The sequence below is a fragment of the Xyrauchen texanus genome, chromosome 7 (genome assembly GCF_025860055.1).
Source record: "Xyrauchen texanus isolate HMW12.3.18 chromosome 7, RBS_HiC_50CHRs, whole genome shotgun sequence".
In the NCBI taxonomy this organism is placed as follows: Eukaryota; Metazoa; Chordata; class Actinopteri; order Cypriniformes; family Catostomidae; genus Xyrauchen; species Xyrauchen texanus.
Genome location: NC_068282.1, coordinates 17,259,665 through 17,283,749, shown reverse-complemented (window position 1 = coordinate 17,283,749; position 24,085 = coordinate 17,259,665). Strand labels below are relative to the sequence as shown.

General features: G+C 40.7%; 1 pseudogene; it reads left to right on the top strand.

Moving 5' to 3' along the window:
* The window catches only part of LOC127646599 (P protein-like), a 259,274-nt pseudogene that overhangs the window by 26,392 nt on the left and 208,797 nt on the right, over positions 1-24,085 (top strand).

Below are 24,085 nucleotides of genomic sequence, written 5' to 3'. Positions count from 1 at the left end.
TATATTAGGGCTGTCAATCGATTAACATTTTTAATCAAATTAATTACATGGTGTCCCGATTAATTAATCGCGATAAAACACATATACAAATATTTGCTGAGAAAGCCCCTCATATAACAATAATTCATTATATAATGATGAAATAATTATACATAGTTATCTTTAAATCTAATATATGTATATATATATATATATATATATATATATATATATATATATATATATATATATATATATATATATATATATATATATATAAATATTCAGATAATTAAAATGCATTATATTCTTGTAGCAGAACAGTTAATCATTAATAAGACCATACAAAAAGCGGCTTTAGAATTCAATATATTGTTTTCTATCATATTATTGATCATAAGACAATCATTGGCATACAGTTCACAGCAATCCATTTCACAAGTGAATTTATCAATCAGTTGGAGATTTATTATGATGGCTTGCTTAAGGACCTGTCAATGTACACAAGACATTATTTTCATTACATTGCAATGGTTTTCAATGCTTTGGAGTTGTTGGAGGTACAAAGAGTATTTAAATAATATTTCAAATAGGGGCTTTATAGACATAAATGTACACGTATGTATAAAAAACTTGGCAAGAAAAATAAACAGATTAATTGGAGAATATTAACTTAAGTTATCAAAACTGTGAAAACCAAATAAAACGTCTTTATAAAGCAAAGAAAAACTAGTTAAAATAGAACCATGTACAAACAAACAAAATTTACTCCAAAATACTACAGCGTGGACACATTCCAATAAAAGGTGAGGGGCAGATTCATCTACAGCATTACAGAAGGAGCATGTTTAAACACATCTTGAGATCACTTAGTTCTCATTTGCGCTCCTTCAAGTGTTTTGAACGCAAGAATGTAACGTATGTTTGCGTTGTTCTTCCTACTGAAGTGTTTTCTTCACTGTATAAACAGTGTGTTGCTCATACAGCTGAAATTTCACTCACTTTGAGTAAACAGGTGGTACTACAAGCTTGCATTTCTCAGGAATCTTATTTATTATGGTGTGATTAATTGCGTTAATTTTTTAACGCGTTATTTTTTGTGAAATTAATTGCACTGAATTAACACATTAAATCGACAGCCCTAATATATATATATATATATATATATATATATATATATATATATATATATAATATAAAAAAATCTATCCTAGAATTAATCTTATGGACTGATGAAAAAAATGTATAGTCGCTACCAGATATCCAAATATCTGTAAGACCAAGATTTTTACACATCCTGTTAAGCGTCAATGTTGCTCTACACAGGCTTACACAGTTTTGCTTCACTAAGATCAAGGACTGAGTCCATCAATAGATTAAAGTCTCCTTCCAACATTACATCATGAGGGGTGCCAGTGGCTTGCAATATCCCTTCAAGATCTATAAAAAGCACTGATCGTCAGTATTAGGTGCATAAATATTAGCCAAAATCCACCTTTGCCCCTGAATTTCAGCTAAAACAATAGACTCTTCCTAATTTATGAATTTGAATTGTAAATATTATTTATCAATGTAATGACTCCCCTGATTTTACTTGAGCCTGCACTAAAGAAAACATGTCCACCCCATATCTTCTAAAATTTTCCAGCTTCCTGCAGGGAAAGATGGTTTTCTTGAAGAAACACTATATCATATTTCTTATGCTTAAGGAAAGAAATAACCTTCTTTTTTGGGGGCCCCCAACCCATTGACATTCTACGTGGAGAGAGACAGTGCAGCACCAGTGCAACAATAAAACCCGAACAAAACAAACCAAAAAATTAAACCATAACCCTGCGCATGACAGGGCCAACCGGCATCGATCCCTGTAAACCCAAAGCGTCCATGTACGCCTACAAGAGTCCCTGCAACAACTTTGTTGTCGGATTGCTCTAGTTTCTATACAATTTTTTTGAGGCAAAATTACATAACAGAAAATTCTTTGTAAAACAAACTCCAGCCAATAGAAGAACAAGCAGATTCGTCCACAGCAGTCCCGAAGGTATGTTCCTCCACAAAACAAACTCCAGCCGCTAGGTGGAACCAGCACAAAAAGAAACAAAACAGGTGTCCCAGTTCCTTTGATGGTCAAGTAATATTTAACAAGTCAAGTTGATTCAGAGGCCACATAAGAAACACCATGATTTCCTCAGTCCATCAACTCTATAAAAGACTTGGCTTGTTGTAGGCATGTAGATATTTTGTGGTCATCCTTATCACTGGCTGGGAACTTCAATGTAAAAGCGATCTTCCGTCAATGCAAATGTTACTTGAAGGAGTGTCACTCCACAAAACAAACTCCAGCTGCTAGGTGGAACCAACACAAAAAGAAACAAAAATAGCACCTAGCTTCCTCAGACAGCCAGAGTAAGTACAGCAAGTCAATCCACTCACATGAGAAACATAAAATTTCTAACTCACTGCAATGTTTTTTTAAAGGACAGTGCTTGCTTGGTGCATAAAATACTTTGTGGCCATTTTTAACACTTTTGTGGTATTTATTCTCAGTTTGGCCAGGAACATCAGTGCAAAAGCGATCTTCCATTCAGGGGAGAAAATTTCATCAAAATGTTGGGGGGGACAATAAACATAACAATTCTCAAGAGCAATTTTTGAAGGGGACACCAAGGTTTTTTTTGTTGTTGCCCTGTTTGCATTTGTATTATTTTATTTCTTAAACAATTATTTTAAGAATATATCATTATATTATTTACAATACACATATTTTAATGATATTTTAGGGGGGGGGGGGGACAACCCTCAGATAGGGGGGGTCCTGACCCGCGATTTCCGCCTATGCTTCCCTTGATGTAAGAGTTTCTTGCATTCCCTGAAACGATCATGTTTCTCTCTTGTCAAATTCACAAAGTCTGGGTACAAGAAAATTTTGTGATTCTTCCAAGAAAGCTTTCCTTTGCTCCTCACCTCACATAACACAATGTCTTTATCGGATGATCTGAACAATTTGCCCAGAATTGATCGGGGCCTGTTATGTCGAGCAGACTCTTCAAGTTTTTCAAGAATGTGATCTAAATTGACTTTGGTCACCAGCAAATTATCAGATAATTCCCTCTCCAATGACTCCAGATAATCGATCCGCTTCTCAATCTCTGCCACTCTTGTAACCAACTCAGAGAATTTTGTTTCCAATGCTGTAATCGATCGACGTATTACAGCGAGATCTTCTAAGTCAGTGACAACTTTCGTTAGCATCACAAACATGTTGGACAGTTGATGCTGAATTTCTCCCACCGCATCATTCAAACCAAGTCCCTGGTCTGCAGGCACATCAGAGTTTTCAGCTTGAGCACGTAAATTGCATATTAACTTCAAAGAGCAAATATGTAGCAGGGTGTATCAAATCTCACTGGATTGTAACACAAAAATAACTAAAAACTAGCAAAGTGCACAGAGCTCGTTGCCTACACATCCGCTCCTCGCATGGCACCACGTGACTCCCGCTATTTTTTTAAAATATTATTATTTGTCTTCTGTCAAAATAGAAAAACTTGCTCTTTCTCTGAAACTACTTAAATTCTTTTATGACATCTACAAGGCCACATGAGGTATTGGTTACAGGTACCCTTAGAAGAATATAGCTGCAGGCAGAGCTCCAAAAAGTGGTGGGAGCTCCAAACCGCTAGCAAAGATGTAGGGACCCCCTAACCTAACCCTAACTGTGTGCGGAAGTGATGGAGTTGGTGCAACCCCCTTTTGGAGTAACCCCTCCCCCATCGGAATAACCATGTCCTCTTTTGGAGATTACACCCCCATTTGGAGATCTCCAGCCGCAGCTATACCTACTTGGGTTCACACAGTAATATACTTGTTTTTGTTGCGCTGATACCAGTGATGTTGATGCAACATTTATCAAATACAGTTACCTGTATTTCTCAGTTCTCAGTTACCAATATCACTGTAAATATGCTGCATTCTCATTCAGCCATGATTAATAAACACTGCAAGTGTAAGCATCCAAATACTGGAGTTGAATTGCACTATAAAAAAGAAAAAAAAGAGTAATATTCGGCTGGTTATTTGATTTTTAACATGGATGTCCACCAAGCGCTTTATATAGAATAAAGCTGCTTTTTCCTTAAGCCTGACATAACTTGTCTTCATCTTCTGTGAGTGTACATATTTTTCAAAAAATACTGTTCCACTAAAACTATTTATTTGTTTAACAGTCAAAATTACTGACTGCACCTTTAATGTTAATTAGCAGCCAAATAGCTACAGAATTTAGGCATTTTAGCCCCCATACTGGTATGTCACACCCACTTTTTATGATCCAATAAATTCCCAGTGGATGAAATCAAATCTTGCTTTTACTCAGAAATGTGTCACATTACAGAAGTAAAGTGTGTTGCAAACAGGGTTTCACAAGTGTCTTGTGTCATTTATTTTCATTTGTACCCTATTCCTAGTGCATAGAAGTTTTTCTTAACCAACCTGTTCACTGTAGCTATGAACCTCACTGATTTACGTGACAATGCGCTGCTAAATCTGCAGGTTGGTGGGCCATTTTTGGGTGGGATGGAGGTTGTGTTTCCATGTTTTATGGGGACTTCCCATAGACATAATGGTTTTTATACTGTACAAACTATATATTCTATCCCCTAACCCTACCCCTAAACCTAACCCTCACAGAAATCTTACTGCATTTTTTAATTTTCAAAAAACATAATTTAGTATGATTTATAAACTGTTTTTCTCATGTGGACCGAGAAGATCCCCACAAGGTCAACAATTTCGGGTTTTACTATCCTTATGGGGACATTTGGTCCCCACAAAGAGATAAATACATGCTCGCTCGCTCACACACACACACACACACACACACACACACACACACACACACACACACACACACAAATCATAATAATAATAATACGTTTAAATAGTTAATATTAATGACTAAGTTCATTAATTCAGTAAGGCAAGAAACTCTGAATGGCGAAAGCTGATTTGAACTTGTTCTTTGAACTTGTTATCTGTTAGCCATTCAGCTCGCTCACATGTGGTATGTCAAGCCAACCGGCTGACATGTTGTAAGCTGAATGGTCTTTTGATGTGAAATTGGGCAGCCAGTCAACTTACATATGCTCTCTTTGTCTAACATTTAAATTTGCACAGTTTGAAAGAAAGCCGGTTTCACTGCAGTGTGCTACAAGAGTTTTCAGGTACACTTTATGAGTCAGGTCACTAGCCATTTAAGCCATTCGGCCAAGAAAACCCAGACGCACATATCTAGCATACACTATGTACACATTGCTGTTTGGAGCAGCAGCTGTACACAAGTCTTGGGGGTAGATCTGCTTGTTTGTTGTGTGTTGTGTTTTGTCATGCATTTGTGTGGCTTCCCTGCTTTGTTGGGGGATTGTACACTGAGGAGCCTAAACATTATGACCACTCACAGGTGAAGTGAATAACGTTGATCATCTCCTAACAAGGCCACATGTCAATGTCTGTGTAGATTAGATTGTAAGTGAAAAATCAGTTTGCATAGTCAATGTGTTGATTGCAGGAAAAATGGACAGGAGTAAAGACCTGAGCAACTTTGACAAGGGCAAAGTTGTTATGGCTTGGTCAGAGCATCTCTTAAATGGCAAGGCTTGTGGGGTGCTGTTGGTCAGCAGAGGTTAATACCTATGACAGAGGCCCAAGGAGGGACAACCACAAACCAACTACAAGGTGTTGGGCGCCCAAGGCTCAGCGATGCACGAGGGCAACGAAGGCTGTCCTGTCTGGTCCGAACTGACAGAAAGTCTACTGTAGCACAAGTCAAAAAGTGTTAATGATGGTTATGGGAGGAATGTGCCACAACACAGTGCTGCAAACCAGTCAAGGTGCCCATGATTACCCCTATTCACTGTTGAAAGCACCTACAATGGGCACACAAGCGTCAGAACTGGACCTTTGAGCAGTGAAATAAGGTTGTCTGGTCTGGTGATTATTTTTCAAATGACATCATGTGGACTGCAGTGTACGTGTGCGGTGTTTACCTGGGGAAGTGATATGGCACTAGGATGCATTGTGGGAAGATGACAAGGGACTGTGATGCTCTGGGCAATGTTCTGCTGGGAAACCCAGGGTTTGGCCATTTACGTGGATGCCAATTTGACACTTGGCACCAACCAAAACATCTTTGCAAACCAGGTACAACCCTTCATGGCAATGGTATTCCCTGATGGCACTGGCCTCTTTCTAACAGGACAATGTGCCATACCACAATGCACACATAGTTCTAGAATGGTTTGAGGAACATGATAAAGAGTTCAAGGTGTTGCACAGGCCTCCAAATTCTCCAGATTTCAATCCATCCCATCTGTGGGATGTGCTGGACCAACATGTCCGATCCACCTGGTAACTTACAGGACTTGAAGGATATGCTGCTAATGTCTCGGTGTCAGATACCACAGAACACCTTCAGGGGTCTTGTAAAGTCCATGCCTCAGTGGGTCAGCACTGTTTTGGTGGCACGGACCAACAGCATATTAGGTCATAATGTTTTGGATCATCTGTGTATTTATGTCTAATTGTGCAGCAGCATGTCATTAATGTATGATGAAGCATGTCTTGTTTTTCTAATTGTGCTCAGTGTGTCTCTGTATGTTCAAGCAGTTGCAAGTCCCGGTACTTGTATAACGGGAGCCAGCTGGCACTCGTTAGTGTGCCTGCCTCCCATGCCAGAGACCCCGGTTCGAATCCCACTCGGAGCAGGACCGGTTATAGTGGTGCCATGACCCATATGGGAGTAAGGTTTAGGGGGTTTAGTGTAACGAGAGCCAGCTGGTGCATGATAGCTGTGCGGTATGTGCAAACCGCACTCCCCTGTCCTCGAGGCGCACTAGCAACTTATTCTAAAGGCTGTAGCCTTTAGCCTCCTCATTAGTGTGCCTACCTTTCATGCCAGAGACCCTGGCTTGAATACTGCTCAGATCAGGACCAGGTAAACTTGCACTGGAGCAGCAGCAGAATAGCAGATGTAGTCCGCCAAGACCAATATCCTGTCAATATGTCATACCCAAATTAATATGCAAATCTTTCAGTGAGTTGTCATGACTGAACTTAAATAATGCATTTAGTGGAAATAACTATACAAACAAATAACATTTACATACTAGACTGTTTAATCATGTCAAACATTTTAGTGGCATTGAAATGTTGGCTTTTTATGTTTTATGGTTAATAAACATTTTCATGTTTATTGTCTCTTAGAATATCTGAAGGCAAACAAAACCTGATTAATTCCCTTATAATCACAGCACAACAGAACAGAACAGATTTTACATATAGGAGTTCCATGCTATAAATCCCTTATTTATTTTTTTCATTTGTAAGAATTACTACAATTTGGACTTGTCATGACTTGAGTAGGTCAATGTAATTATGCTATATAAAAACAGACCCTGTGTCCAAAATTGTGTTCTGTCAGAGTATGTACTGTATTTGATTGATTAAGGACACACTTCTCGGCCAGTAAAACAGTATGTTCTTTAGGTATGTAAGTAGTATAAATAGATTCCTCACAATCTTCATGCTGGGATGCGTATATTGACCCACAACCCCGAATATATGATGTATTAACAACACGATCCAATAAACATGAAAATGTACCATAAAACATAAAAAGCCAACATTTCAATGCCACTAAAATGTTTGACATGATTAAACAGTCTAGTATGTAAATGTTATTTCCACTAAATGCATTATTTAAAGATCCAGCAAACCTAGGTAAATATAAACGTCTGCTTGCAACTTTTTCAGATAACGTTAAAGCTGCAAAAACCTCCTATTACCAGACCAAGATCAGCAGCACCACAGACACTCGTAGCTTATTTAGAACATTCAACACACTTCTCTGTCCTCCCCCTCCTCCACCTGACACATCACTGACAGCAGATATCTTTGCCACATTTTTTACAAATAAGGTTACAACCATCAGCAATACATTCACAGCACCACACCCTGTCAAACACCTGGCTCCTGTATGCAACTATTCTTTCTCTATGTTCTCTCATTTGACTGACACTGAGGTCTCTAAACTCCTCCACTCCAACTAACCCACCACCTGTTCCCTTGACCCCATTCCATCACACCTTCTCCAGGCCATCTCACCATCCATCCTACCTGCACATACACACATAATTAACACATCTCTATTTACAGGCACTTTTAAGCAGGCTCGAGTAACCCCACTGCTGAAAAAACCTGCACTTAACCCCACACAGATAGAACACTACAGACCAGTCTCTCTCATCCCATTCATGGCAAAAACACTTGAAAAGGCAGTTTTCAATCAGATCTCTGCCTATCTCTCACAGAACAAGCTGCTGGATGACAATCAGTCAGGCTTCAAATGTGGACACTCCACCGAGACTGCCCTGCTGTCTGTCACGGAGTCACTGAGATAGGCGAAAGCTGAATCCAGATCATCCATTGTGATTCTGCTGGACCTTTCTGCAGCCTTTGACACAGTCAACCATCAGATCCTTCTCTCCACCCTCTCTACTCTGGGCAACAAAGGAACTGTGCTTGACTGGTTGACCTCCTATCTGTCAGATTGGTCCTTCAAGATAGCCTGGAGAGGTGAGGTATCCAAGCCACATCAGTTACTTACTAGGGTACATCAGGGATCAGTGCTTGAGCCACTTCTCTTCTCCATATACACAACATCACTGGGACCCATCATTCAGTCACATGGTTTCTCTTACCACTGCTACGCTGATGACACGCAACTCTAATTGTCTTTTCAACCCAACGACACCACAGTGACTACTCGAATCCCTCCCTGTCTGGCAGACATCTCGGCCTGTATGAAGGAACACCACCTACAACTCAACCCAGCCAAGACCAAACTCATTGTCTTTCCAGCATTCCAGCCAACCCTGCTGTTGAACACAACATCACCATGCAACTGGGTACAACTACAGTATCGCCTTCCAAAATGGTCAGAAATCTAGGGTAACCATCGATAACAAGCTAAATTTCACAGACCACATCTCAAAGACTGCACGATCATGTAGATTTACACTCTACAATATCAGGAAAATAAGACCTTCCCTCTCTGAACTTGCCACACAACTGCATGTTCAGTCACTTGTTATAACTAGACTGGACTACTGTAACTCTCTCATTGCAGGCCTTCCTGCATGTGCAATTAGACCTCTGCAAATGATCAAGAATGCAGCAGCACGTCTGGTCTTTAATGAACCAAAGAGAGCGCATGTTACACCACTCTTTGTCGGCTAAGGAACGTCGCCTTGCTGTACCAACACAAAGAGGCAACAAAACACTTTCCCGGACTCTCAGTTTCATCATACCAAGTTGGTGGAATGATCTTCCCAACTCCATCCGTGAAGCTAACTCACTCTCTGTCTTCAAAAAATGGCTAAAAATGTCTCCTTAAGATGATTCACTTATGTTTTCCTTTTTTTAAAGTCGCTTTGGATAAAAGCATCTGCCAAATGAATAAATGTAAATGCAAACCACGAAAATATTCTACTCTGGTATTGTTAAATCTCATGTCTCATTTATTTATAAAGCACTTTCAAACTACACTGTAGAACCAATGTGCTGAACATTAAAGAATAAAGGAATAGAAACAACCATAAAATCACATCACACAGTAGCAATAAAATAAGAAAAGAAATGAAGAAAACAAACATAAAAGCACTACACACAGTGTCCATCAAGAATGAAAAGCCAGTGAAAACAAAAAAGTTTTTAAGCACCCTTAGAAAATATAGATAGTAGGATCTAGTATCAAGTGGTAGACCCTTCCACAACCTACAACCAGCAACAGAGAAAGCATGATCCCCTTTCAGTTTTAAGCATGACCTGGGGGTATTTAGAAGTAACCAATTGGCAGATCTTTACGATCTATATAAAGAATGGAAATTTATGAGCTCAGTCATGTAACCAGGGACCATACCATGAACTGTTTAAAAACAAATAGCAGGACATTGTATTAAATCCTGTATTGCACTGGTCAGCAATGTAGTGAGGCCAACACAGGTGAAATGGGGTCCCTTCTCTTAGCATTTGTGAGAAGCCTAGCAGCTGCAACTGTGACATAGATGCCTGACTAGTTCCCAGAAAAAGGGCATTACAGTAGTCCAGGCATGAGGAGATAAAAGCATGTACAACTGTCTCCAGATCACTAATAGACCAAATCTATTTCAGTTTGGTAATGGCACTAAGTTGATAAAAACAGCTTTTCTCAACAGCCTTAATCTGCTTGTCAAATTTAAGAGCTGAATAAAAAACTTCACCCAAAATTATTACTTACAAATTAGCAGCCCATGCACCTTAGCCATTAATAGTATCTCCACCACATACATTATATCCAAAAATAACGATCTATGTCTTCTCATTTAACTGGAGAAGATTTTGTCCCATCAAAATTTTAACCTCTTCTAAACATAATAATGAAGAAGTGTTAACTCCCGGTTTCATGGGGTGATAAATCTGTGTATCATCTGCATACAAGTGTTAAAATATACCATATTTCTTAAAAGCATTCCAAGGGGGAGCATATACAAAGAAAACAAAATTGGACCTAAAATAGATCCTTGAGGGTCACCACAAGTAAAGGGTACTGTGAAGAAAAATCTCCAACCCTTACCAAAAAAGATCTACCCTCAAAGTAGGTTAAACAAGCACCATTTAAGTACAAGGAACAATGTTATAGGAATATATATTGCTGACTACTATTTGGTTCACCATTGTTCTTTTAATTCCAGCATTTTGAATTTGACGTCGTCTCAGCTCCCGAGGGATTATGGGATTGTAAAGTGTCCAGTCGATCAGCACTTTAGAATCTCGCCGGAAATAGTCGATCATCCGGGTATTTCTTGCTTACTCTTTTATGAATATGAGGGTTTGGACATACTACTACATTTTTGTTTTTGGCACACTATATAGTAAGGAAGTATGCAGATTTGGACACAGCAAGCATTTATTTTTGCAGTTCTGTTCGGTGGCACTATTGGCGCAGAAATTACACACTACAGCTTTAAACTAACAGGAGCTAAACTAATTTAGAGTCTGACTTATAGATTGAATTATGAAAAAATATATTTAATGGAAAAGGACACATATGTGAAATATAACTATGTTTTTTCCCATTGATCTTTATTAAGATTATGCCAAATATACACAAAATAAACTTTAAGATCTTTCCAACAGATGCTGTATAACTGGACTATACCTTTGCATTCCCAACGAAGTGACCAAATTCTAAGAACAAGGACATTTGAGATGGTTAGCAGGTACGATTAGAGCTGCATTTTCACTTCACATTGCTTAATTTGAACCCTTATTCTAATGAGTGTGGTTTGCTTTAGGTTCTCATTAGGATCAGAACAATTGCACTGATCAACTGGCAAAGCAAGAAAATGATAAGAATTAAATGTAAAGATATTACATTTTTTTTCAAAATACACTGATCTTGCTGATCTAGTACTGATCTGTTTTTCTCAAATTGGAAATATATATATATATATAGAGAGAGAGAGAGAGAGAGAGAGAGAGACACACACAACTGTCATGAGAATTAGACAGAGGCTAACAAGACTGGGCCTTTTTGTTAGACAAAAAGGTAGTCCCTCTGTCCATAACTCACCAGTCACTCTATGTAACTGTGGAAACACAGGAGCTTATGGCTGGATCGATCCTGGCAGGAGTCTATTTCCTAATCATCTCTGAGGTAAAATATGTGGTGTCGGTCTGAAGACACACTTTTCACTCTGTAAAACAATCAATTTAAAGTCAGTGGTGCCTCCTTGACTCACGCCATATTTCATTCCCATAAACAAGAGCATCTCTGCTGTTATGCCACATTGACTCCACACAAAGCGGTATGAGATTTGTGTTTGCTCGTCTATAGTCTTTTAACTTTAGAATAAGAGCCTCAGCCACGTGTGGGTGTTTTTATTCATAAACTGTTATTGTGCTTGTAGATATAGCAGTCCAGCACTACTGATTGGTACACTGCCAAGGCTTTCTTAAATTCCTGTTTCTTATTTGTACCACTGTTGAGCACTAGAGGTCACTGGGCTCTGCTAATGTTAGCAGGATGAGATTTCTACTCCACACAGACTGATTCTTAGAAAGTAAATTATATTGGATTTTTGTAATACTGCGTCTGATTATGGGTTGTTTCTTTGGTCATTCTTGGCTGGTTTCTTAGAATGTGTACTGATGGGGTGCTCAAAATGTCAATGTGAAAATAATATCCTACTTTTAAAATCTTATTGTAATAGAATAATATTTTGTTCAATACCAGAGAACAACCTGTGATAATAATGTCTGTGTCTGATAATGCATATTCTGAGCATATATTATGTGCAATGCATATTCCATAGAACTCAATTTGCCCCAAAGCCATTCTGAAAAATTCTGGATTCTCTAATGCTGTCAGATCTCTTTAAGTTTGAAGTGAGTAGATCACAATGCATCGAAGAAATGCTTCTTAGATATTAATAGAGAGCCTCACAGGGAAAACTCTATACATCCTTGTTAAAATAGCTGTTTTTTGAGATGTATAAGATGAATCCAAAATAAATAATTTCAGATATTTTTTAACCTTTAATGTGACAGGATAACCATCAAAATACAAGGACCAAACAACTAGAAACTTTAAGAAAAAAAAAGAAAAAGAAAAATTAAAAACATAAAATTACATGGTTGCATAAGTGTGCACACACTTTTGTAATGGGGCACGTGACTCTGTTTTGAATTAACCAGTCCCATTCAAACTCTTACTCAAAATTAATTATAATCCTCCGGTCATCAAATAAGTGATGCTGATAAACCCTGAATAAGAATCAGCTGTTTCTGTAGGATTTTCTTGGCATCTTATTGGTTGCGTCTTACTACTGAAGCTATGATCCACAAAGAGCTTACAAAGAGGTGTGGGGTCTCATTGTGAACAGGTAACAATCAGAAGAGGGGTACTAAAGAATTTCCAAAACATTAGATGTGCCATGAAACACTGTGAATGCCCTCATCCACAAGTGGAGAAAATGGGGCACCACAATGGCATTCAAAGAACAAGGCGCCTATCAAATATTTATAAAAAAACAAAAATAAAACTTATCAGGGAGGCTGCCAAGAGGCCTGTAGCATCATTAATGGAGCATCTGGCAAGTACTGGTCACTCGCTGCATGTGACAACAATATCCCGTATTCTTTATTTGTCTGGGCTATGGGGTAGGGTGGCAAGATGGAACCCATTTCTCACGAATTTTGCCAAAACATATATTCAATCGCCCAAAAACATGTAGCATAATGTTTATGGTATGATGAAACCAAGATAGATCTTTTTGGCCATCATTTTAAAAGGTATGTTTGGCACAAAAAAACAAAAAATGACAGCTCATCACCCAAACAACACCATACCAAAATTGAAGCATGGTGGTGGAAGTATCATGCTATGGGCCTGCTTCTGTTCAGCTGGTACTGGGGCACTTGTCAAGATAGAAGAAATCATGGATAGTGCCAAATACCAGTCCATTTTGGCACAAAACCTATAGGCCTCCATTAGAAAGCTTAAGATGAAGAGGAATTTCCTTTTTCAACACGATAATGACCCCAAACACAATTTTAAGTCAACATAGGAATGGCTTCAGAAGAAGAAGATCAAGGTTTTGGAATGGCCCAGTCAGTGCCCAGACGTAAATCTAGTCGGAAACCTGTGGAATGACTTAAAGAGGGCTGTGCACAGGAGATCCTCTCGCAATTTTATAGATCTGGAGCTTTTTGACAAATCAAGATAAGTTAAGCTAAGTTGATAGACTCTTATTCAAAAAGACTGGCTGCTGTATTAAAAGCAAAAAGTGCTTCAACAAAGTATTGAAAGGGTGTGCACACTTATGCAACCAGGTTATTTTGTCTTTTATTTATTTTCCAAAAACGTTTCCATTTGTTGTTCACTTTAATTTGGTTGATTGCATTATCACATTGAATGTGGAAAAAGATTTGACATGATTTATCTTGGACTCATCTTTTTTCTTGGTCTTGGTGGACTTACTTTTATCTCAAAAACCTGCTATTTTAACAGGGGTGGTGTGTAGACTTTTTATATCCACTGTTCATGTGTGTGTGTGTGTGTGTGTATATATATATATATATATATATATATATATATATATATACACACACAATATTATTATTATTATTAAGTCTGGCTTCCCAGAAGCTTAAGATCACTTGTCACATTATACAATAAATTATATAATTTACAATCAATAGATAAAAAAAAACAACATTGCTAAATGCAATAATGAAATATAAGTACATAAGATAAATACATAAATAAATACAAATAAAATAAAAAGGTTCATTTTTAGCTGATATGTAAAACTTGAAATTGAGGAAATACTTGTTGTGAAGACTCAATGTAAGTGAATTGAAAGATCTGCTTTTTTAATTTTATCTTCTCCCTGTGGAGCATACTTTGTTTTAGAGTTTGTAAGAAAGCTCAGTTTTAATGTGGCTCCAGGGGGACATGAGGGCAGGTGGGACCTCCCTTTTTAATTACATTTATTTCTTCATGAGGGACAATGTGCTTCATGTAGGGGAGTTTAATTAGACCTTTTTGAGAACTCTAATTGAGGCATTAGGGGCCCATGTCCCTACTTTTACCAAAACACTACATCAATACCAATGCTTTTATCACTATTTATACTGTACACAGCTGTCAAGGTTTTCAGCAAATTTTAATTCTGTTTTTAAATTCCAAGTATTTAATAAATTTTATGCTGATTCAAAAGCTATTTGGTTCATTAAATGAAGATTAACATTGTCTTTGTGTTTGTTTTTGTTTGTTATTGTTTGTTATTGCCACAGTATGCAATAGACTGGCTTGTCTAAGGTCAACATTAGGTCAAAAATGGCAAAAAAGAAATAGCTAACTCTCAAAAAACTTGTCAGTAAATCATTGTTTGAGGAATGAAGTCTATACAATCATGAAATTGCCAAAAAACAGAAGATTTCATAAAAGGTGTACACTACAGTCTTCAAAGACAAAGGACAACTGGATCTAACAAGAACAGAAAGAGATGTGGAAGGACAGATGTACAACTAAACAAGAGGATAAGTACATCAGAGTCTCTAGTTTGAGAAATAGATGCCTCATATGTCCTCAGCTAACAGCTGCATTAAATTCTAACTGCTCAACAGTAAAGAGAAGACTCAGGGGTGCAGGCCTTATGGGAAGAATTGCAAAGAAAAAGCCACTTTTGAAAAACAAAAACAAAAAGAAAAGGTAAGAGTGGGCAAAGTAATACATACATTAGATAACTAATAACTGGAAAAGAGTGTTATGGATCTTAACCCCATTGAGCTTTTGTGGGATCAGCTAGACTGTAAGGTGCGTGAGAAGTGCCCGACAAGACAGCCACATCTATGGCAAGTGCTACAGGAAGCATGGGGTGAAATGTCACCTGAGTATCTGGACAAACTGACAGCTAGAATGCCAAGGATCTGCAAAGTTGTCATTGAGGCACGTGGAGGATATTTTGAAGTAGTTTAAGAAGTTCTGAATTTTTTTTTCTTTCTTCACATTTTAATAATACATTTTCACATTATTAATGTCCTGACTATACATTTGTGATCAGCTGAAAGCCACTTTGGTGAATAAAAGTACAAATTTCTTTCCATAAGTGCAAAATCTGTACATTATTCCAAACTTTTGGCTGCTAATGTACAGTATGAATGTACTGTAATTATGTTGGTGGATGTGCCTTGTAATTACACATTCATCCTCTTACACATTACAACATACTGTATAGAATAGATATATATAATATGGATACTTCTAGGAAACCATAATACAATTTAAGAGAGTGATGTTTTTCAGTGAAAATAAAATGGTTATCAGAAGCATGGTTTCAAACTTAAAACAATATATATATATTAACATATCAATATTGTACCATGGACCGTCAATCCATGCACAACTCACCATGCGCCCCACCGAGAGCAAGAACCACACATTATAGGGACCACGAGGAGGTTACCCCATGTGACTCTACCCTCCCTAGCAACCAGGCCAATTTGGTTGCTTAAGAGACCTTGCTGGAGTAACTCAGCACACCCTGGATTCGAACTCGCTACTACAGGGTTGGTAGTCAACATGAATACTCGGTGAGCTATCCAGGCCCGTAATATTGTAATTAATAAGTAACATGGTACACATCAAAACACCATGGCATTACCATTTGATTCCACAGATGTACCATTTACAGATGTACACTGGCCATTTGGAAACATTAATAGAAAATACTGTCTGTATACACATTGAAAATACACATTGTTATTGTAGCTCCTCTAGAGTTAATTTCACCAGGAAACTGCCGCAAAACTTACGAGCCAGGTTAAACTAATTTAGCTATTTTTTTAAAATATAATATACTTATGTGGTTTTATGAGATCAGGTTGCATTTTTCTCATCCACTTTTTTGTATATATATATATTTTTTAAAGCATTTAATCAAAATCCGAACTCTTTATTTCAAGGTTTGAATTGGATTTTAAATCCCAGATTTCCATTGAGCTCTCAGACTTTTGGAGTCCCTCTATAATTTAGAGATTCTACAAAGTGTGAAAACCTGAAAATGTATAAGTCCACCACCAGCACGTTCATTTGCAATTAAAATATTTCAGATAAAATATGATACAGCATGTGCATGTGTGTAAGTGCCAGAAAGCAGTGGCTACGGCCCACATTGTCCCTCATAATCACATCCCTGTAGACTATTGAATCAAATGATGTACTGCAACACTGTACATAATGTACATGTTTATGTATGCACTGTATATGCAAGGAGGCATTTGGGGCATTAACATGGGCCTGCTCTTGCTATCTGCATTGCACAGCAGCTTGGTGATAATCCTTAGATCAGATTCAGAATCAGCACTCTGAAAAATACTTTGATTAAAAGGGCTCAGATGGTGAGTTTTTCATCAGCAGTTCTGATAGCTAAAACTCATTTGCCCCAAGAGAGGCCAAACCTGAAGCCTAAGATAAACATCATGTAAGATATGCATCCTTATAAATATTTATATGCATTAAATGAATCATGATTAATTCATTGTGAAAATCTTATTGCAGATATCTTGTAAACATATTAATTATGGTTGATAAATTATTCCTAAATTAGACTAGATTCGAATTTTCTCAAGTCGCAGAAACTCGGGGGCTTAGGGTTTTAAACTTGAATTAAATCTCACACATACACACTTTGACATTTTATTTAGTCATAAACTGTTTTCTTACCACATAATTGAGAGTAATTGGTTAACAAAATAGTGAAAGATTATTCTCACAAGCATGAAAGATTATTCTCACAAGCATGGCGTATAATACAGAATACATATGTACATCAGTGGATGTATATCATAAATCGGAACATATTTGTTTGCATTTTGCTTTGCGATTTAACTGGACAGCAGTGCAAGTTAAGAGTACATCCCACCGTCACTCAGCATTACTTATGCTTCATTCCATTCAACTTGGAAAGTTGGAATTTAAAGTCAAACATCCAACTGGAAAACTCACACAGAAATCTTCAACTCTGATTTCGCCGAGATACAGGTGAATGATGTCACACAAACATGTCAGCACCCAGGGAGATGTACAAAGTAAGTTATTAACATTTGCTTGTATTAAGTAATATCGATCACATCGCTGTTTCTATAGTGAATGACATTTGCGCACCGGCTACCCCGAAATAGAGAGGAATAATCCCGCTTGGACATCTATATTCCACTGAGAAAATGGACTTTCAGAAAGCTGTAAGCATCTCTGATTGAGTGTGGCAACAGGTGATCGCACACACTCCGTCTCTCTCTCTCTCTCTCTCTCTCTCTCGCTCTCTCTCTCTCTCTCTCTCTCTCTCACACACACACGCACACACATCCATCCATCTATCCTTGTTTATCCAATGAATTGTTAGAAACAGCACAAGCCGTGATACTATTTCTGAAGCGAACATTTTGAATTACTAACAAATGCTTGGACGCATCATTTGATTGAACCAGCAATGGCAGATTCTGATTGGTCATGTAATAAAGTCATTCCATGCACAAATGTGTTCTTATGACCGTACTCAATTTTTCCTAATTTTTTTAAATGTACTTGTTCGTTGAACTGTTGTATATAAGCAATATCACACTCGCAATCGTGCTGTATGTCTTTACATCAGCACTCTGCCTGTGGCCTCATGCCTGCGGCCGAATCACAGCAGTTCTGATGTAGGGCCATATCGCACTCTTGCTCGTGTGATATTGCTTAAATATATATATATATATATATATATATATATATATATATATATATATATATATATATATATATACATACTGTATATCAACAAATGGCTTTTGGAATTAAATGTGTCATTAATTTCTTACACTTGCCTTCATATTTAAATAATATCGATACATTTCTATTTGCTTAATTATTATTGTTGTTGTTAGGAAACTATTAATTATAGTAAGAACTATAAAACCAGCAATGATAATAATAATAAAAATAATGGAATCTGAGTAAATATGAATTATGAATTTAGCATAATTAATCTTTCTGCTCAACAGCAAGGTTTGGTGGCACCCTTAGAAAACAATTCACAAAACCAACAAGATTACTAACTTTCTTCAAAACTTCAATAATATTTAATATTTGACTCCCATACAACGAACATTGCGTGACTGTGGCAACATTTCTGCAAAATAAAATGATGTGGTTCATTACACATCTCAGAGCATTTCCGAAGTGAAACGTCAACTTTGTGGTGCTAAAAGCAAGGGAAAATTTCTCCTGAACAGATAAGGCTTTTAAGGTTAATATTCTATCAAGATTTAAATGAACAAAATCGACTACCCTCACCTAAACCTTAAACCTAAACCTAACCAATATTTACACAGGCAATACTGTCAGTTGAGCTACTGTACAATTTGATCACACTTAAACAAACTTCTAAATGTAGTTGGTTATGTAGTACAAATGTTAAAATGAGTTATGTGCTATTATAAAATTGTTTATGTCATAAAATAACATTGTGTGAGGTACAGGGTGAAAAGTAAGTGTTAATGAACTGAAAATCTGCCATTTTACTTGTGATTTGTGTGAAAGGGGATAAATGTCATTGTTGCTTTAGTTCCTTTAGTGTTCATTCCATTATGTATAACTGGCCACATAAAAATAATTTTGCAAAAATGTAGTTCTCCTTCTGTCACTCACTTGACGTTGTGTCGAATGTAGTGACACAAGGGGTCTTTCTTGAGAGCTTCGCGTACCTCTGAACTTGAGAAAAGGCCAATGAGAAATTGGCAGACAGAATTTGCATGTCCCGCCCCTGGATATACGGGTATAAAGGGAAGCGGGCGTGCGTCTGTCAGTCAGATATTTTCTTCGGAGCCAAGCTGTTGTGCAGCAGCAAGCCGAGTCTCACTACTGCTGTTGGATCTGTGTTACAGCGGCTTTCTCCCTCTCTGCACGCTGTGCAGTCCATGCCCCTGGGCACTTCGACAGGGCTTCTGTAAAAGAGTGTATATCTCTAAAAGTTAAGTATTTCCCCTCTAATGAGAGTATTTTCATTCACAAAAGAGCAATACACAGCAGGCGTTGAACGTCCTTTTCAGGACGTGTCTTTTTAAAGATGTCTTTCCGCCTCTGTGTAGTTCCTGGATGCGGCTGTTTTCTCTCCGCTCCTGACGGTCAAGCATTTATAAATGGTTTATGTTCTCATTGCGAGAACATAGCCATTGCAACATTGCGATCACGGCTTTCTCCCTTCCAAGGGAAAGCCACTTCAGCCACCGGGTAAATCCCCACGAACCACCCGCCCCCCGGCATTCTCATTCGCTTCCGTCCGGGTCCGACACAAGACCGGGTTGCCTCACGGCCAGTCCGTTGTCTCATTTGGACCCCTTGAGCTGGATGATGACTTTGCTGCTGCATCGGAGAGCATCAAAGCGGCATCTGATGCTGATGACTCGTCTGGGCTGCCACCTTCGTGTCTGCTTGCCTAGTCTGAGGCTGACATGCTTTCCCGGGCCACCGTGAGTGTGAGGCTGGACTGGAAACTTCCATCCCCCCCTCGCCCCTCACGGCTAGTCGTTTGGTTCCTTGGGTCAGGGCGCTGCTCATAGCCCCACCCCCTTTCTTCCCGGAAGTGCATGACGAGCTGACGAGGTCGTGGAGGGTAAATTTTACTACCCAGATCGGACCTCCTTGCTCGTCTGCTCTCACTACCCTTGACAGTGGGTCGGCCCATGGGTACACAGAGGTCTCTCAGATGGATAGGGTGTTTGCGATCCACCTGTTCCCCGAGAACACCACCATGTCCCGACTCTGACTATGAAAGGCTACAGCGCCACTGGACAGGCCGCCTCCACCTCCACCTCTGCCATGGCTCTCCTGCAAGTCCACCGAGCCAAGGCTCCTAAAGATCCTAGTCCTTCCCCGACGTGCTGCAGGAACTGCGCTCTGCCACCGACCTCGCTCTCAGAGCCACAAAGGTCACAGCGCGGGCACTCGGCCAGGCGATGGCCACCCTCGTGGTCCAGGAACGTCACCTATGGCTGAACATGGTTGAGATGCATGACGTTGACAAGGCTTGCTTTCTCAATGCCCCCGTCTCCCAGCTTGGCCTCTTCGGCGACACCGTCGACGACTTCGCCCAGCAGTCTGCAGCAGTAAAGAGGCAGACGGAAGCGATCTTGCACATCATGCCGTGGTGCCACCCCAGCGGTCCGCGCCCCATCTGCCCACTGAGGGCATCCCGCTGCAAGAGTCAGGCAGCTCCTCCTCAACCTGGGCCCAGCTCTCAGCCCCAGCATCGAGTACCTCGCAGGCGGCGCACGCCCCCCGTCTCCAGGACTTCCTCTAGGACCAAGAAGGCTCCTAAGCACTCCTGAGATGGAAGACCCAGGGAGTCAGACATTCGCTACGGAGCTGGTATCAAGGCCACTCCATCCCCTGGTGGAGGGCCGGGAGGAAAATCCTTTATTTCCATTGCCACACCCCCTTTGGGCTGCAGTACCCACATTGTTAATAAAAGAGAGATTTCCTCACTTCCTGGGTCATCTATAGGGAGTGGTGGTGGCGTAGTGGCTAAAGCACAGGGCTGTTAATCAGAAGGTCACAGGTTCTAACCCCACGGCCACCACCATTGTGTCCTTGAGTAAGGTTTTTCCGGGGGGATTGTCTGTATAATAATTGCACTGTAAGTCGCTTTGGATAAAAGCGTCTGCCAAATGCATAAATGAAAAATGTAAATCTATCTGGCACGCGTCATTCTCAGCGCACGACACTGACGAGTTCCCAGGCCGTCTTCACAGGGCCTCCTCCTCAGTCTCTAACCCGCCCCCTGCCAGGTGCGCGGAGCAAGGTAAATACTTTCGGTCTTTTCTCAGCAACCAAGCCTCGGGATGCGCTTTTGCCTCCCGACACATTATTACATGCCCCCCCGTCCCTCCAGCCGAGATGAAGAAGGGTTTCTACAGCCCTTACTTCATCGTACCCAAAAAAGGTAATGGGTTGCAGCCAATCTTGGACTTCATGCAAACTGATCAAAATGCTCAGGTCTCATATCCTGGGCAACTTAAAAATGACAGTGGTGAGTGGAGAGTCAGTGCGCTCAGTGGAGAGTCGAGGCTCCACCCCCAGGTGGTCAAGCTGATTTGGGGCCGGTTCGGCATGGCATAGGTAGATCTCTTTGTCTCCCAAGACAATTCCCACTGCCCACTCTTGTACACCCTGTTGTAGAAATTTGAATGCTAGTAGCCTAGTCCCTGTATCTAAGGAATGTAGAGGGGGAGGATCTGCTTCTGTTGGAGACCTTGGGGAAAAGAGGTATAAAAAACAACTCAGCCCTCCCCGAAAGGGTCTCACTCAATCCAAGATGTATTGAGTGAGACCCTTTGCAAAAATCCAAGATGGCGGCACGGTAGCACGCAGCGGCCACTCCGGATCCACAATGGTGTTATTTTTGTTAAAAAAGCCCGACTTTTGCAACACATGGACATCGGAGCAACCGGTGTTCGTGTCTACCATCGCCAGACACTACTGAAATATAAGACTCATGCAAAACCAAGCTGCATGATGACCTGCAGGAGGCGCTACGCCGTACTCGGCTTGCTGCGGAGACCAGGCCTCCAGCCCTCGGCGTCGCCTGATGCCGGTGGCCGGGGAGAGGACGTCGTAAGCGGTGTGCGAGAAAGCGAAGCGGAAAGAGGGCGGGGTCCATGCTAGGCTAAAACAAACCCTAGCCGGCCGGCTCTCCCGTCTATCCTGCTCTCAAATGTTTGCTCCCTGGACAATAAACTGGACTATATCCGACTCCAGCAGGCTACGCAGCGTGAGTTTAGAGACTGCTGCGTCTTTGTTTTCATGGAGACGTGGCTCAGCGACAGAGTTCGGATGCCGCCATTCAGCTAGACGGGCTCGCCTCGCTTCGTGCCGACAGAAATACAGCTCTCTGCGGTAAGACTCGTGGTGGTGGCTTGTGTGTTTACATCAACACGGAATGGTGCAAGAACTCTATGCTAGTCTCTAGTTACTGTTCATCGCTGTTGGAGCTTGTGACTGTTAGATGCAGACCCTTTTATCTACCACGGAATTCACCACTGTTTGCATAACCGAGTTTACATTCCCCAGCGCTAACGCTAAGGAAGCGCTCTGTGAACTGTATGGGGCTATGAGCTTAACTGCAGAACGCTCACCCCGACGGACTGTTTATTGTCGCTGGAGATTTCAACCATGCAAATCTCAAGACAGTGCTCCCTAAATTCCATCAGTATGTGGACTTTGCAATGAGAGGGGCTGAACGCGCTTGATCTTGTTTACACTAACATCCCAGGCGCGCATCGGGCGGAGCCCCGCCCCACCTCGGCTACTCAGACCACATCTCTGTTATGTTAATTCCAGCATACAGACCGCTCAGTCAGACGCACAAAACCGCTTCAGAAGCAGGTGAAAACCTGGCCAGCAGGAGCCATCTCTGCTCTTCAGGACTGTTTTGAGTGTACTGACTGGCACATGTTCAGGAGGCTGCAACATATGGCGATTCTACCAACTTGGAGGAATACTCAGCATCAGTGACCAGCTACATCAGCAAGTGCATTGATGATGTCACTTTCTCCAAGACCATCACCACACGCTCCAACCAGAAGCCGTGGATGACTGCGGAGGTGCGACGCTGCTGAGGTCCCGAGACTCCGCCTTCAGAGCAGGCGATAAGGCAGCCCTAAGAACAGCTAGGGCCAAACTGTCACGGGCAATCAGAGAGGCAAAGCGCGCACACACCCAGAGAATCCACAGTCACTTCCAGGACAGCGGTGACACGCGCGCATGTGGCAGGGCATCCAGGCCATCACCAACTACAGGACAACATCAGTTGCCTGTGACAAAGATGCCTCCCTTCCAGATGCGCTGAACGACTTCTACGCTCGATTTGAAGTGCAGAACGACGTGATGGCGAGGAAGTCCACCCCTCCTCCCAACGACCAGGTGCTCTGTCTTACCACGGCAGATGTGAGGAAAACTCTACGTAGAGTCAACCCACGGAAGGCTGCTGGACCAGACAACATTCCTGGCAGAGTGCTCAGAGGATGTGCAGACTAGCTAGCAGATGTTCTTACCGACATCTTCAACATCTCTCTGAGCAGCGCCGTTGTTCCAACGTGCTTCAAGGCCACCACCATCATCCCCATGCCAAAGAAGTCTTCAGTGTCCTGCCTCAACGACTACCGTCCCGTCGCGACTTACACCCATCATCATGAAGTGCTTCGAGAGGCTCGCCATGAGGCAGATTAAGACCCAGCTGCCCCCTCACTAGACCCACTGCAGTTTGCGTGATCGCTCAAACCGCTCAACGGACGATGCCATCACCACAACCCTCCATCTGGCCCTCACCCACCTAGACAATAAGGACTCATACGTTCGAATGCTGTTCATAGATTTCAGCTCAGCATTCAACACAATCATTCCCCAGCACCTGATTGGAAAGCTGAACCTGCTGGGCCTGGACACCTCCCTCTGCAACTGGATCCT